Genomic DNA, 16347 nt, shown 5'->3' on the forward strand with positions numbered 1-16347 from the left:
TCATAACTAGCCTACCATGTCGACCCGTCCATAATAAAATGAGGGTGTACCAATCAAAAGAGGAATTCAGAAAAATAGTGGCAGTCCATCAAATAGGTCAAATACATGAGAAAGATCGCGGCATGGAAAACTGTCTACTTTAGTTTGTTCTCAATTTTTCGACCCCTGAAATCCTTTTGTTTTCTCTGCTTGACCCTGTGCATCTAAACATCCTGTCTCGACTTCACTTTAGCTTTCCTGCATGAAACAACGTTTGTTAATAGGATAGCAAAGAAGATTTGAGCATGTACAGTACACTATAACAGAAAAAACACTAACTTCACTGATTTTCTCTTCATAGCTACAGAAGCTAACTTGACAGCTCTTATTCGCTCAGCCTGTGGTACATTCCTATCAGGCCTTTTTATCTTCATCACCCCTTTGGCCTGTTCTTTACCGCCCTTACTAGAGTCTTTCCTGAAAAAGTTAAGAAACATCAACACAGTATTAGCAAATACCCGACTTCTAGAGTGGACATGTAAGTATAGACACTAACTTCACTGGTTTTCCCCGCGCACCCTTGTCATTGTTCTTTTTCGTCCTCCCAGCATTGACATTTGGAGCGCCCTCGCATTTCCTGCAAAAAATGAAATAGATGAATCTGTAGCCAGCATTCGAAAACATGTTTAAGTACGCACAATTGTGCTAATGCCCACTTGTTTGGTTTTGCGTAATCCTCTTCTGCAACCTCCAATGGTCTCTTTCTAGCCCTACTCAGCCCACCATCTTCTGCATCTGAATCTTCCTCTTCTTCCTCATCTGAATCTCCCTCTTCTTCTGCATCTGAATCTCCCTCTTCTTCTGCATCTGAATCTTCCTCTTCTTCTGTACCTGAATCTTCCTCTTCTTCTGTATCTGCCTCTGTCTCTTCTTCTGTATCTGACTCTGTCTCTTCTTTTTGCTTCTTCCTCCTTGTGCTATTTGATTTCCCCGATTTTTTTCCTGCGTAAATTGAAGAAAAACATGTGAACACTCTCCGAGAGAACATATTAACACTGTAAGCATGTATGGAAATGAACAATGAGATTAACATGTGCACTAACTTTGTTGCTTTTTTTTGAATCTTCCTCTTCTTCTATATCTGAATTTGTGTCTTCTTCTGTCTCTGAGTCTTTGTCTTTTCGCTTCTTCCTCCTTGTGACCTTTGATTTCCCCGATTTGTTCCTGAGTAAATTGAAGAAAAAGAGAGAACATATTAACATTGTAAGCATGTATGGAAATGAACAATGAGATAAACATGTGCACTAACTTTGTTGCTTTTTTCCCTCTCATTCGCTCGCGCTTGGATTTAATCCTCTTGTTCGATTCTTCGGTAGTTGGTCTCCCTTTTGGAACTATTTTGATTGGATTTTCCACGTCATCAGTGCAGCATTCGCGAGCAGCAGAGAAGTATGCCGGCAAAGGAACAAACGGTTTATGGCCTTCATCCAAATCAGTTTTTTCTCCATCAACCAATATACTCCGGAGGAACTCCATCACCTGTTCTGACTGTGAATCGCTAGGTGCGGCTGTGAATAAAGCATCACTAGCCATGTTGCGTAATTGATGATACTTATTCATGTGATCAGACCATACATGAGTATTCGCAGTCCTCGAAGAAGGGAACGCTGGCTTGGCCTGCATTGTCCATCTTTTCTTGACAATTTTTTTGGAAATGTGCGTACACCAAGATGATCTAGAACGCAGAATATATGTGCGCATGGGTAATCCTGACTTTCTAACTTTTTACATTTACAAGCTGCATCATCCAGTCTTGCTCCTCTAAACAGACAAGTCACGTGATATATAAAATCCACAGGCTTAGCATCCACGCCTTGTGCATCCAACTTTTTTGCCTCCAACTCCTCACTGTCCTTACCTTCCAAGTGATTGGGATCCTTAGCATCCAGGTTTTTGGCATGCAAGTCCACACCATCCTTGCCTTCCAAGTCATTGGGATCCTCAGCATCCAAGTTTTTTGCATGCAAGTCCTCAGCATCCTTACCTTCCAAGACATTGGGATCCTCAGCATCCAAGTTTTTTGCATGCAAGTCCTCAGCATCCTTACCTTCCAAGTCATTGGGATCCTTAGCATCCAATTTTTTTGCATGCAAGTCCTCAGCATACTTACCTTCCTTACCTTGCAATTCTCTAGCATCCCTGCCATATGCGACTTTATCATATGGGGCTTTGCGCAAAACTCCAAACACGACCAAACCATCACATGCTACCCGGTCCGTGACCTGCCAATTTGTCCCTTCGACAATCTGACGTTTTACCTTTGGAAACATTACAGTTGTATAAATATAAGAGGCAGCAATCTCCAGAGGGTGTGCATTCAGCTTAGTGAAGGGTATCGTATGTGTTGCTACTGCGTCTAATGCTGCTTCAGTCTTACGCATTATGGATACACAATGCTCAACATGCTGCAACAAATCAACAAGCTGCATCTTCCTGTTCAGGTGCACATGAAGCCTTGAGTTGAGAGACTCACTCCTCTGATTACTCATCATGCCTAGGAAATATCCACCCTTTGTGTACGCAGCAGCCCATTTGTGTCGCAGCTCGTACATCCTGTTAAGCCATGATGACCTCTTGCCCGTTGGTTTCATTTTGAACCGAACCTTATAAACCTCCCATCTTTTCTCAAACTCATCAACATCCCAACGACGGTAAATGAATTCCCTAAATTGCTCCAGCTTTTCCTCGCGGAGGTGCATCACCATATTCTCCTCGATATGCCACGTGCACAAACGATGATCTGTTCCGGTCCAGACAGTAGCTATTGCTTTAACCATTGCACCGTCCCCATCGGTGATTGCTGAAATTGGTGCCGTCTGGGACATTGCCTCCAAAAATACATGAAGAAGCCACTGGTATGATGCACCTGTCTCGTCTGACACTAGACCGACCCCAAACAAAACTGTGTTGCGGTGATGGTTCAGACCAACAAATGGAACAAACGGAAGCATGTACTTGTTAGACCGATATGTACTGTCGAACACCACGACACCACCAAAGGCAACATAGTCAATGCGGGATTGTGAGTCAGCCCAGAATATGTTCCTCAAATGGCCTTCGCTGTCTTTTGTGTATTTGAAAAAGAATTACGGGTCTGCTTTTTTCTGTGCAATCATATAGGTGAGCAAATATCTAGCGTCACAACCTTCTATCTTGCGCTTCTTCTGGACTGAAACATGGTTGTATAGATCTCGATCTATAAATCCAAGCTTGTTGGGACCTCCGCCATTCTTCTCCATTACATTCATAATCTGATGTGTTCGAAGTCCACCGACAGCATACTCGATGACATCGGCCTTTTGTGCGTCAGTCATTCTACGATGAGCCGACAAGTACGGAGTCAGGTCAGCATGGACAAACAGATGGTTATGCTTGTCCACAAAATTCTTGACGAACTAGAGGCCACTACTATCTTGTAGCTCAACCTGAAAAAGAGCGGGACACCCACACCGAGAAAGACCCCTCGGTGTTCTTTTTCTTTCAGTTATGTTAAAGTGCTTAAGGGCCCGCCATCCTTGTTTGCAGCACTTGTATGTCCTTCTGTATGCATTTTGTTTCGGACCCGGACCCATGTACTTCAGATCATCGTTTCTAACACCAAATCCTTTTTTCTCGCATAGCCTACGTAGAACATGTAGGCTTCTTCCTCAGTCCTGAACGTCTTCTTCACAATCTCTAAGTATTCCATACACTCATTCAGGTCTGAACCAGCCATGCCTTTATTATCAATTCCTTTACCTTGTATGTGTACATCATCCATGTCCATGCCATCCTTGCCTGCATCCTCATTATCCTTATCATCCATGCACATACCATCCATTCCTTTGGGGTCCATGCCTTTGCCTTTGCTGCCTCTATGACCCATGTCCTTGTCGTCCTTGCCTGTATCACCCAAGTTTTTGCCATCGTTGCCTTTATCATCCATGTCGTTGTGCCGCCAGCGAAAACAGATAGTCAATGTTACAGATGGATAGCATACGTTACCGAAAATATGCACTACTCTGCTTAAATAATTGATTTAATTTTTCATATCGGATTCATGTACCTAACTCAGTCTTTCAAAAGCTATAAGTAAATATGCCCTGACTAAATCCAGAAATTTGTAATTGATTGTACTAGCTCTAACTGATGATCTCCTAACTAAATCCAAAGTCCACGAGTCCTTCAAATGCCTTGATAGATCCACCCTGATAGATCAATTATCTCCAAACTCCATTCAAAATTATCTCCTAACTAAATCCAAATTATCTCGTAACAAAATCCAAAAGTATGTCCTAACTAAATCTAAATTATCTCCTAACTAAATCCAAAATAAGTCCAAACTCCATACAAAATAATTATCTCCTAACTAAATCCAAAATATCTCGAAACTCAATTCAAAGGTACCTCCTAACTAAATCCAAAATAACTTTCTTTGAATCCAAATCTGCTGACAACTTTCTCATGCCACATAATCCTAACTAAGTCCTTCAATATGTCGTAGCTACATCCGACTTACACTTCCTTTCAATGTAATCTCATCACAACTTTCTGAAAACATAAACCCTAATCCTCAGATGACATATCCTAAACCCTAACCAAATCCGACCAAAATCTCCTCACAACTTTCTGAAACGATAAACCCTAAACCTCACATGACATATCCTAAACCCGAATCAAATCCGACCCCTATTGGTTCTATATGCAGAAGGGACCAGAAAAGATTTGAGATGGCTAGGCACTTACAGCGAAGATCTGGCGTGAAAAAGTTGATGCACGTCGATGAGGATGATGTGGCCTCTCGGGTTGGGGAAGGTGGCGTCCGCTCGGGGAAGGAGTGGATTAGCGGCTCGTCGGAAGATCTGGCGCCGCGACCCGACTGGGGTGGCTTGCGATGGAGGGAGTGAGGGGGAGTAGGAGCAGGAGGGGTAGACACGCCGAGTGCGATCGACAGCGATCGAGGGCGCCCGAGGTTAGGGCTCGAGAGGAGAGAGGACGAACCGCTCGAACCGAAATTCAAAAGAGTACGCACGATGATGGGACCTCTATAATGAAGTGCTTTATTAATGCAATTAATTTAATCGAAAAATTTAGGACGAGAATACCCCTGGACCAAATTGGGCCGATTAAAGGTAAAAAAATTAGGTCAAAAATACCCTTGGGCTTAAAAAGGCCCAATTATTCTTATCCATTAGATCGGCCATATAATACATGTGATCTGGTGTATTATAATGCACCGTAAAATTTCCACAAGAAAATGCCAGTTTCTCCACAACACAACATGAATGGGTACAGGGAGACAACTTCACCACCACACAACGTCTTGCTCAAAAGAAATAGTCTTTTTTCCTAAAGTATCTAGTCCACATTGAAAAACGAAGATACTTTTTACCTGCAACAAATTTCAGTAGCAATCATATTGGAAGTTTGAATTGTTCACATACATAGTTATAGTTACTTCTGTAGTTTAGGATAGTACCCCTATTTTCTTAGCAAATTACAGGCAAACCAACACTGGCATTCCCATGCCTGAAGCGGTCAAAGGAGTCCCCGGCTCGCTCCATCTCTCCCCGCTCGATCCCCCATAGCGCCGCTTGGATTCCAGGGTCGTCGCCGCCGCACGGGAGCTCCAACTAGCCTGCTACCCTCCCCGCCCGCTAGCCCTCCCGTCTCTCGGCTGCTTATCCTATCGCTCAGCCCCTTCTCTCGTCGCCCCACTTGGCCGATGCTCGAGCCCCTCTCCGTCGGTGCTGCGGGAAGGAGAGGAGCTCATCGGTGCGTGCTTCCTCCACCATGCGGGAAGGAGAGGAGGCCTCCACCTGCTTGCCATCGTCCACAACTTCCATGGCTCGGCTACATGGCTGCCTCCACTTCCTCATCACTGGAGCCCCGCGACGTGCGGTTAACCGTGAAACCTGCCCTTCCCTCGCCTCGCCGGAAGCCTCGACCCAGACGCCTTTGCAGACAGAGGGACCCACTAAGCGACGACTGAGTCAAAATCGGGGGCAGAATCCAAAATCAGAGTCTCAATTGGATGTGAGTCCGTTAAAACTAGCAAGCATAGTGATATACTCCCTCCGTTCCGAATTACTTGTCTTAGATTAGTCTAGATACGGAAGTATCTAGCACTAAAATGAGTCTAGATACATCTGTATCTAGACAAATCCAAAACAAGTAATTCGGAACGGAAGGAGTAGAAGAGAAGATTATATTCAGATTCATAGAGCACCTAGCGATACAAAAACTACAAATTTAGTGTGTAATTTACTGAAAAGGATCTTCCACCACTTTATAAATAAGACACCAACCACGATCTAATCGATCACAACCGATAAACAAAAGGTCTACAAGAAAAAACAAGGGTTTAGACATGAACAAGAAAAAAAAAACAGGATGCATGCTGGGGCATCAGCTCAAAAAACATCCAAGCCTCAAGGTGGATAAGTGACGATAATAAAACGTGAGGCCAACTTCTTGTAGTTGCTCGTCAACCTGTCGATGGCCGGTCAATCACGCCACTTGCTTAGGGGCTCCCATAGCTGCATAAAACTACACAGTGCTTGTATAACATCAATGCTACGAGTAAGGTGAATATGCTCAACTACAAGTTTATTCCTAATACATGACAAGGTCCACATGAAGGTCCCAAAGTTCAGGCGACATGGCTTAATTCAAATAAACACGTCATTCTAGGGAGTAGTGGTCTGCATAGATAGACCATAAGATGATGTTTTCTTTCCTTCTCTACTCCCTCCGTTCAGAATTACTTGTCGTATAAATGGATAAAAATGGATCTATCTAAAATTAAAATACGTCTAGACACATGTATTCCTCCGAAAAGCATTTCCGGACGGAGGAAGTACTTGAGTGGGATTTCAGGAGCTTATGCAGTTTTACCTGGCATCAAAATTTTATTTATTTTCTCATTGATTGCATTTCTATTAACTTCTTGAATGTATTATTTTTCCCGTGTTTTAATGCCATTCTACCCTTTTATTTCAAGATAACAGGACAAAATCACTTGTACTTATATTGAGTGCAAGCTGCAAGAGCACATTCACTCGCAAAAAAAGGTGCAAGAGTTCATGCCCTTGCTTAGGAAGAACAATTTATAATTGCACGGTTTGGAATAATAGGTGAGTTCAAGGATCTTGGTATGCAATGCAAATTTCTAGACTGTAAGCTCATGGATACACAACAAAATATTTTCTTACTACAGTATTTTCATACTGATAGCATGTTAAGAAACATCTAGTCAATCAAAAATGCAAATAAAACCAATCAACTAAATTAAGTTGGACAATATAAAATATTGCGCGCCAAAAACCAACTTGTATATTACAAGTACACACGTGTAACTGTTGTATATTAAAGAGAGAATTCATGAACCAACCTATGATTGGATGATTAGGACAGTGGTATTCCCAACCCACCAGAGTTCAAATCATAGACTTGACGTTGACGCTCGCAATTTCCTGAAGTTATTCCAGGCTTTCTGGAGATGTTCGTTCAATGGGACAGGACGTTCCGTCGACTGCGAGCCGCCTGTGGTGACTCCGTCAATACCAAGATGCTATGCCGGCTCAGTCTCTCGAAGATGCTCATAGGGGTAGGGTGTGTGTGTGCGCGTCTTCATAAGGGTGAGTGTATAGTCATGTATGTGAGCGACTTTGATTGTATGGTGTTTGAAAAAAATAATCCTTACTTGACAATAGATAAAATGCGGCCCTGGATAGGTTCTTCCAATCTTGACCGCCAGTCTAAGTTTTAATCCTAATGTGAAGCTTCCATCCATTTTTTCAGCTAATGGTGTTATGTGAAACATTAAAACTGCCAAGAAATTCATTAAGGGTATATATATGACATCAAACATTAAAAGTGTTTGTACTACTCGTCAAAATGGTCAAATCAAAAGTGTCAGAGTAAATATATTTCTAGCTCCTCAAGTAAGGTCAACCCTGCTTGAGTGAAGAACTGAATTTACTGATACCAAACCCAAGGCACGAGTGATGTAAAAATATTGGAAATGATACTCAGTCTTAGTTTATACTTGGTATGTTTATTTGACATGATTCTTTACTTGTTGTAAACACTATAAGCAAGAAGTTTCACCAACATCCTTGTGCATTGGATCTACCTTGATGCAAATAGAAGGTATAAGCAAGAATTTTGACACCAGTAGAAATGAAGGGTTTGCTTCTAATGTGACCATTTCCAAAGGTATTGCATATCAAATGGGTGTAGAGCAATGATTTTCAGTGAACTGTTGTGCAGTTATGAAGAAGCGGTTTGATGAAATTAATTGTGATGAAGAAACCTGAAAGTTAAGAAGGCTTTTAAATTAATTATTTTCTTGGCTATGGTTGATATGGCAATATGTTCATTGACAAGTGTTGGGCTTAGTTCTATGGACTAGATGATAGTAAATAGTCCTATAAAAAATGAAAGCTACTTCAATTTTTAGTTGGTCAAATTTTAGCCTTCTCTACTCCAAGCCTTAAAAACACCTAATCACACAAGACTAAATCAAAATATGAATTCTGAAATAAAACTTGCAACAAAGCAGGAGTTAGGGAAAGAGAATGCATGCAAACATGGTGATGTGTCCCGAGGTTTGGATAGTTGGAACTATCCTACTCCTTGTTGGTGGGGGTCGCAAAAAAAGTCCTAAGACCACATAGATCTCATCAATGTCACACACAAAGATTCCACAAAACACATGCCCACCCATGGCTTGATATCACATAGGTCAAAACCTCGGACTGCTTGATCTTGCACGGAGAAGGCGACCACTTGGCCTTGTACAAACTCACAATTCCTTCACAATAATCGAAGAGTGTTGACCCAGTGAGAACCAGGGTCTCACGGACCCGTCAAGGATGGGCCATGACAGTGATGCTTAGCGCGTTGGCACTAGTTGCACTTCCCGACAACGTCGAGGCGAAGATCTAGGACAAGGAGGGCATCCCTCCTGACCAGCAACATCTCATATTTATTGGCAAGCCGTTTGAGGATGGTCACACCCTTGTCAACTACAACATCTAGAAGTTGCTAACTACAACATCGAGAAGGAGTCCATCCTTCACCTTGTCCTCCATCAACATGGTGGCATGCATATGTTTGTTAAGACTCCCACCAGCAAGACCATCACCCTTGAGGTTGACTCCTCTAACACCATTGACGCGATCGTGCATCCCACCCCACCAACTGTTGTTCTGTTGGCATTGTCCCCGCAACGGCTTCCTCCATGTCATTGTCCTGGTAACCCTTCTAGGGGCAACCTATGGCAGTGCAAGACAACTACCCCTGACACCACCTACGTTAGCCTGTGACAACTATGCCTGCCGCGGCCTACCCCGGCACGATACGGCCTATTGCCAGGGGGCCCTGCCACGAGGTAGTTAGGTGGGGGTGAGGTGGTTAGCCACCCCTCCTTTAGATAGGAAAATGCACTATATTTTTTCTGACGTGAAAGGCGAGTGACCTTCCCATTTCATATAGATAGGAAAAGGTGAAAAGGTGTATTACATCTCCTAGGTAGCAACTACACGACCGGCGCAAAAAGGCAACCACACTTGATTTAAATCCTCCATGAGTAGATAGGCCACCTCCAGCATAGTGTGTGAGACATCATTAACGATACATCTATTCAGCTTCTTCCAAACATTCCAAAACATGTAGGTGGTAGCTTGACCGAACCTCATGCAAGCAGTCACATCACGCCCCGGGGTATAAGAGTTTCACCAGTCCTTGAGAGAGGAGAAAATAAACGTTGCCCTGTGGGGAATGGATAAGACTAGCCATAGTGGGAGTAACTTCAGCAGTAACATTGAGTCCAACTCAGCAAATTTGCTTATGTGGCAATGAGTTAATGAGGAGAGAGGTAGTAGTAGTAACTTAGCTAGTTAGTGTAACATCACATGTCCCAATGCAACATGAGTCTATGACCTAATAAATGAAGCTATGCATGTTACCACACTTATGTTACTACCCACTATGAAGATAGTAACATAGTCTAGGAATACGTGTATGTTACTAGTGTATGTTACTCTCCATTGTGGCTAGTCTAACCAAGTGGTGCCAATGCCCCCACACACCACGTGGGAAAAAGGCACTCTCATGCGAGATGCTCATTTTTGGTACACAGTTGTAACACCCTCGATGCGGCTATATCTCCCACGTGTCGAAGCACGACTTAGAGGCATAACCACATTGAAAGCAATGTCGCAAGTGAGGTAATCTTCACAACAACCCATGTAAATAAATAAAGGGAAAGGTACATAGTTGGCTTACACTCGCCATGTCACACAAATACATAAATAAGTCATTACATTCATCCAATACACTCAAGGTCCGACTACGGAACCAAAATAAAGATCAACCCCCAAATGCGACAAAGTCCCCGATCGCCCCAACTGGGCACCACTACTGATCATCTGGGAAAGACACGTAGTAACGACGAGAGTCTTCATCGAACTCCCACTTGAGCTCAATCGCATCACCTGGAGCGGTATCATCGGTCCCTGCATCTGGTTTTGGAAGTAATCTGTGAGTCACGGGGACTCAGCAATCTCACACCCTCACGATCAAGACTATTTAAGCTTTTAGGTAAGGTAAAGGTATGATGTGGAGCTGCAGCAAGCGACTAGCATATATGGTGGCTAACATACGCAAATGAGAGCGAGAAGAGAAGGAAAAGGCACAGTCGAGAAACTATGATCAAGAAGTGATCCTAGAACAACCTACGTCAAGCATAACTCCAACACCGTGTTCACTTCCCGGACTCCATCGGAAAGAGACCATCACGGTTACACACGCGGTTGATGCATTTTAATTAAGGTTAAGTTTCAGGTTTTCTACAACCGGACATTAACAAATCCCCATCTGCCCATAACCGCGGGCACGGCTTTCGAAAGTTCATAACCCTGCAGGGGTGTCCCAACTTAGCCCATCACAAGCTCTCACGGTCAACGAAGGATATTCCTTCTCCCAAGACAATCCGATCAGACTCGGCATCCCGGTTACAAGACATCCTCGACAATGGTAAAACAAGTCCAGCAAAGCCGCCCGATGCGCCGACATCCTGATGGGAGCTGCACATATCTCGTTCTTAGGGCAACACCGGATAGGTCAAGCTACGAGTAAAACCAGCCCTCAAGTTTCCCCGAGGTGGCCCCGCAGGCTGCCCATTTCGGACCAACACTTAGACAAGCACTGACCCGGGGGGATAAAATAAAGATGACCCTTGAGTCCGCAAAACCCAAGGGAAAAGGCTAGGTGGCGAATGGTAAAACCAATATTGGGCATTGCTGGAAGAGTTTTATTCAAGGCAAACTGTCAAGGGGTTCCCATTATAACCCAACCGTGTAAGGAATGCAAAATCCGAGAACATAACACCGATATGACGGAAACTAGGGCGGCAAGAGTGGAACAAAACACCAGGCATAAGGCCGAGCCTTCCACCCTTTACCAAGTATATAGGTGCATTAAGATAAACAAGATAATATGGTGATAACCCAACAATAAACAAGTTCCAACAAGGAACGATCTCCAATCTTCACCTGCAACTAGCAACGCTATAAGAGGGGCTGAGCAAAGCGGTAACATAGCCAAACAACGGTTTTCTAGGACATGGTGGGTTAGAGGCTTGACATGGCAATTGGGGAGGCATGATAAGCAAGTGGTAGGTATCGTAGCATAGCATAGCAAAAGAGCGAGCATCTAGCAAGCAAAGATAGAAGTGATTTCGAGGGTATGGTCATCTTGCCTGCAAAGTTCTCAAAGTTGCCTTGATCCTCGTAAGCGTACTCAACGGGCTCCTGTTCACGTACTCGTCTCCCGGCTCTACCCAAGTAAGAACAACAAACAAAAGGAACACAATCAACCACGTGCAATGATCAAGCAACATGATGCAAACATGATATGATATGCGGGATGTGATATGTGATGCATATGCATGATTTGCAAAGGAATGATTGGACCTGGCCTCAACTTGGAAATCCAAGAGTGCCACTGGAAAGAGGAGTTGATTTCGGTTGAAATCAATATAAAGATCACCGAAAACGGATGCACGGTTTGGAAATGGCAAGCAAAACAAATATGGCACCGGGCTGCGATTAACAGCAAGTGGCCATATAAATGCATCAAGATAAATAAGCTACCTCACTCAAACACGGCAACAAAATACATGGCAGGGGTCCACTCATGATGCTTGACAAAAGATGAACACTGAGCTACGGCTAATTCACTCATTAACAGGTTCAAACAAGCATGACAAAAGTGCAAAAGATTACTGGTTTCAGACTTAGTGAAATTGACAGCATGTCAGGAATTTATTATCAGGAAGCAATCTTTAGAGCATGAAAACTACATGCTACAGGAACATATCATGGCAAAGCAATGCATGGCATGAAGCTACTCAAAGCATATAACAAAAGTCCCTTAGTGACCAAGAGCCAAAAGGGATCAGAAAATACAATTTCAAGCATGTGAACATAGCAAAAACATAAACAGATTCAGACTTAGTGAAAAACTGGAGCATGGCAAAACAGTTAACAAGTAGGCATGTTTACGAGCTCGATGCACTCACTACGAGGCATTGCATGACAAAGTAAGCATATAAATAGCAAGTAGACATGGCATAGAAGCTATACATGGCAAGAACAACAAAATAGCATGCACGGATCAACAACAACAAGCTTGGCAAAATTGCAAAACATGTTAACAATCTGCCAGGAACAATTTATAGTAAAAGTAGAGCTCGATTGACTCAAGCTAGGGTGCTCCATAAATGCAAACAAAGACATGGATGGATAGAGCACCACAATATCTACAAAACATCCTTACTGATCATGTCCAAAATAGGCACGGATCACTAGGAAACAACATGAACATATGGCATTAAAATAAGGACAGGGCAAGGACTTAGTGAAATTCTAAGTCCCTGAAATCAGCATCATTGAGTAAGCTACTTTGCATGCTTGTGCTAGTCACCACAAAGATCATAAAAATACATCGCATACACCCTTGTAAAGATGGCATGGCATATTTCAAAACACATGTAGAGCTCGGGATCATAGCATGCACACATTAATCATGTCAAAAATGACAAAAGGGCATTTGCTGAAACAGATCTGAAACTATCATCACATAGCCCTCTTCCAACAGCATTTCGGGCATCAAGATGAGCTCAAATGAAAATGATGCAATGAGATGAAATGATATACTCGTCGAGGCGAACATTTTGATATGCTACACGCACGAATCAGAGCAACGGGTGCAGAGTTATGATGCGATGAAGTATGCATAAAAATACTGGGACTTAGACGAAATTTAGGCCTCCGAGAAGTCAACGGGACGGAGGGATCCGGGACGCGGGGGCGGTGTTTGGCTCATCTCCCGGTGGATCTCATCCACCCGGAGTAGATCCGGCCGGAGTTGACTCCGGCGAGCTCGAGGCCGTCTCCGGCGAGGCGAGGAGCGGGACAGCGCACTCCGGCGAGCGGGTCCGCGGGCGGCGGCGGTAGGCGATGACGGCGAAGGCGGACGAAGTCCGGCGACGGGACGGCTGGCAGGCGGCGGAGGTCACCGGCGGGAGGCGCACAGCGGCGTGGCGCTCCAGCGCGGAGGCGGCGCCTCGAGCAGGGCGGCGGGGATGAACAGACGCGCCGGGCGCGGCAAACGAAGGAGATGGCGGCGGCTTCGGGCCCTCGGGGGCCCTCCCTGGGCCGGGCGGGCCTCGCGCGGCGCCGGGGTGGCGACGTGGCGCGCCGTGAGTGGGCGCGGGAGGCGGAGCGCTGACGTGGCAGCTCTTCATTGGTCGAGGCGACGTGGCGGCGGCGGTGGACGCGTCCGGTGACGGGCGGACATGTCCGGCGGTGCGGAGGGAGTTGGATCTAGGGTTTTGTCCGCGAAAATTTTGGTGGAGACCACATATATATAGGTAGAGGGAGTTAAGAGAGTCCAAATGAGGTGCGGTTTTCGGCCACACGATCGTGATCGAACGATCTAGCTCAAGGAGGAGGTTTAGGTGGGTTTTGGGCCACTTTGGAGGGGTGTTGCGCTGCAACACACACGAGGCCTTTTTGGTCCCTCGGTTAATCGTTGGAGTATCAAACGAAGTTCAAATGGCACGAAACTTGACAGGCGGTCTACCGGTAGTAAACCAAGGCCGCATGAAAAGTCTCGGTCCAATCCGAAAACGTTTAACACCCGCAGACGAAAAGAGGTAGAAAGGGACACCGGGTGACATAGGAGCGTCGGATTGCAAAACGGACAACGGGGAAAATGCTTGGATGCATGAGACGAACATGTATGCAAATGCGATGCACATGATGACATGATATGAGATGCATGACATGCAAGCAATGACAAGACAACAACAGCAAATAACTGGAGGACACCTGGCACATTGGTCTCGGGGCGTTATAACAGTGAGGCAGAGCTTACAAACCTCGTCATAGGGCCAACCTCGGATGACCAACTGGTCCGGAAGCTAGCTTGGGTAGAAGGAAGGGTCGCATGGCTGTCTGGCCCTGGCACTGTGCCTATTGTTGTCCGGTTGATAGCTCTATTTTGATTTAATATACCCTCCCCCCCCCCGAACAATGGGCCAATCGACTAGTTAAAAAAGAACTTGTTTGCACATACTCTTTCCGTCCCATAATATAAGATATCAGGGCGACTCTAACCGGCCCGACCCAAATGGATACAGATTTTGTCCACTTGTTGTTTGTTTGGGTGGAAAATGGACATGCATCCGTCCGTTGTCTGTAACACCCAACAAGGCGACCCACTCATCCGTTTTTTTCTTAAGTTGTCCATTTGGACATTCTATACATTTTTACAACCAACCAAACAAATGAATGAAACATTGCACATTATTAGATAAATAAGTCACATAGTTACAACCAAATATATAAAATCACATCGTTTACAAACAAATGAATTTAAAATTATAGCAAATACATTGAAAAAATATAACATATACAACTATTGGTTTTTTATGAGTCCACATATGCTCAACCAAATCATCTTAAAGTTGAATGTGAGTTACCGGATCACACATTTCATGATGAAATTGGATGAACTGTGCAAAATTTGCCGCCCCACTCTCAAGCTCAAGGTTTTCACCATGGTAATGCCACCCATGGTCATAGATGTTGTCATCACGCTCATCCTCTACGATCATGTTATGCATAATCACACAAGCAGTCATCACCTCCCACATAGTCTCTGAGCTCCATGTTCTAGCAGAGTGCCGCACAATAGCCCATCGAGATTGGAGCACACCAAAAGCACGCTCCACATCCTTCCTAACACTCTCTTGTTCTTTGGTAAACCTAATCCTCTTCTCTACTTGGGGATCGGAGATTATCTTCACAACATAGACGACCAAGGATAGATACCATCAGCTACGCATTATCACTTATTGTATTGGTGGCCATTGGTCTCATAGTTGACCTCTAGGGAATTACCTTTTGAAAGTCTCGAGAACCCTGGAGAGCACTGAAGCATGTTGATGTCATTGTGAGAACCACCATGCCAAAAAAGAGTGCCAAATCCAAAGATCTCGTGATACCACAGCTTCAAGTATGACCATGCAACCATCAACATATCTCTTACTATATTGCCCCTGCCAAGCAAATTGACAGTTCTTTCATTCCCAGTGTGTATAATCAATGCTTACTAGCATCCCCGTAAAGCCTCTTGATTCATTGGTCGATAACAACCGGGCTGTATCGTTAACATTTGGTTTTCTCAAGTACTCTGGGCCAAACACTCTAACATAGCTTTGCATAACCTGTATAATGACTCATGGCATGTGGACTCACTCATGCGTATGTACTCACCAACTAGATCACCGGGAACTCCGTATGCAAGCATCCGACCAGCTGCAACACATTTCTGATAAGAGGAGAAGCTAACCTTTCCAAGGGCATCGTACTTGCATTTGAAGTAATCATCATAACCCATCACTCCCTCCCGAATATGGTTGAACAGTGGTCTCGCCATCCGGAAGCGTCCTTGGAAATACTTGGCCTTGAATAGTGGGTCCGGGCGATGAAAATAATCGTTAAAGATTAGGATCTAGACGTTTTCTTTGTTATGATTCAACCCAGGAGCATGGCTCTGTATCGATCCCCTAAACAATGGTCGCTGCCTCGAAATGTGCTCACTGATGATCAATGTAGCAACCACAACATCACTCTCATCGTCAGACGATTTTTGGACGATGATGAACATATGATGTTATTGTATAAAAAACGAAAGGACCGGGAAGGACGCACCACTGATGTACCAGTTATCGTGCCTACGGTAAACACTGGG

Source organism: Triticum urartu, chromosome 4A (genome assembly GCF_056163025.1).
Source record: "Triticum urartu cultivar PI428250 chromosome 4A, HENAU_Tu73, whole genome shotgun sequence".
NCBI lineage: Eukaryota > Viridiplantae > Streptophyta > Magnoliopsida > Poales > Poaceae > Triticum > Triticum urartu.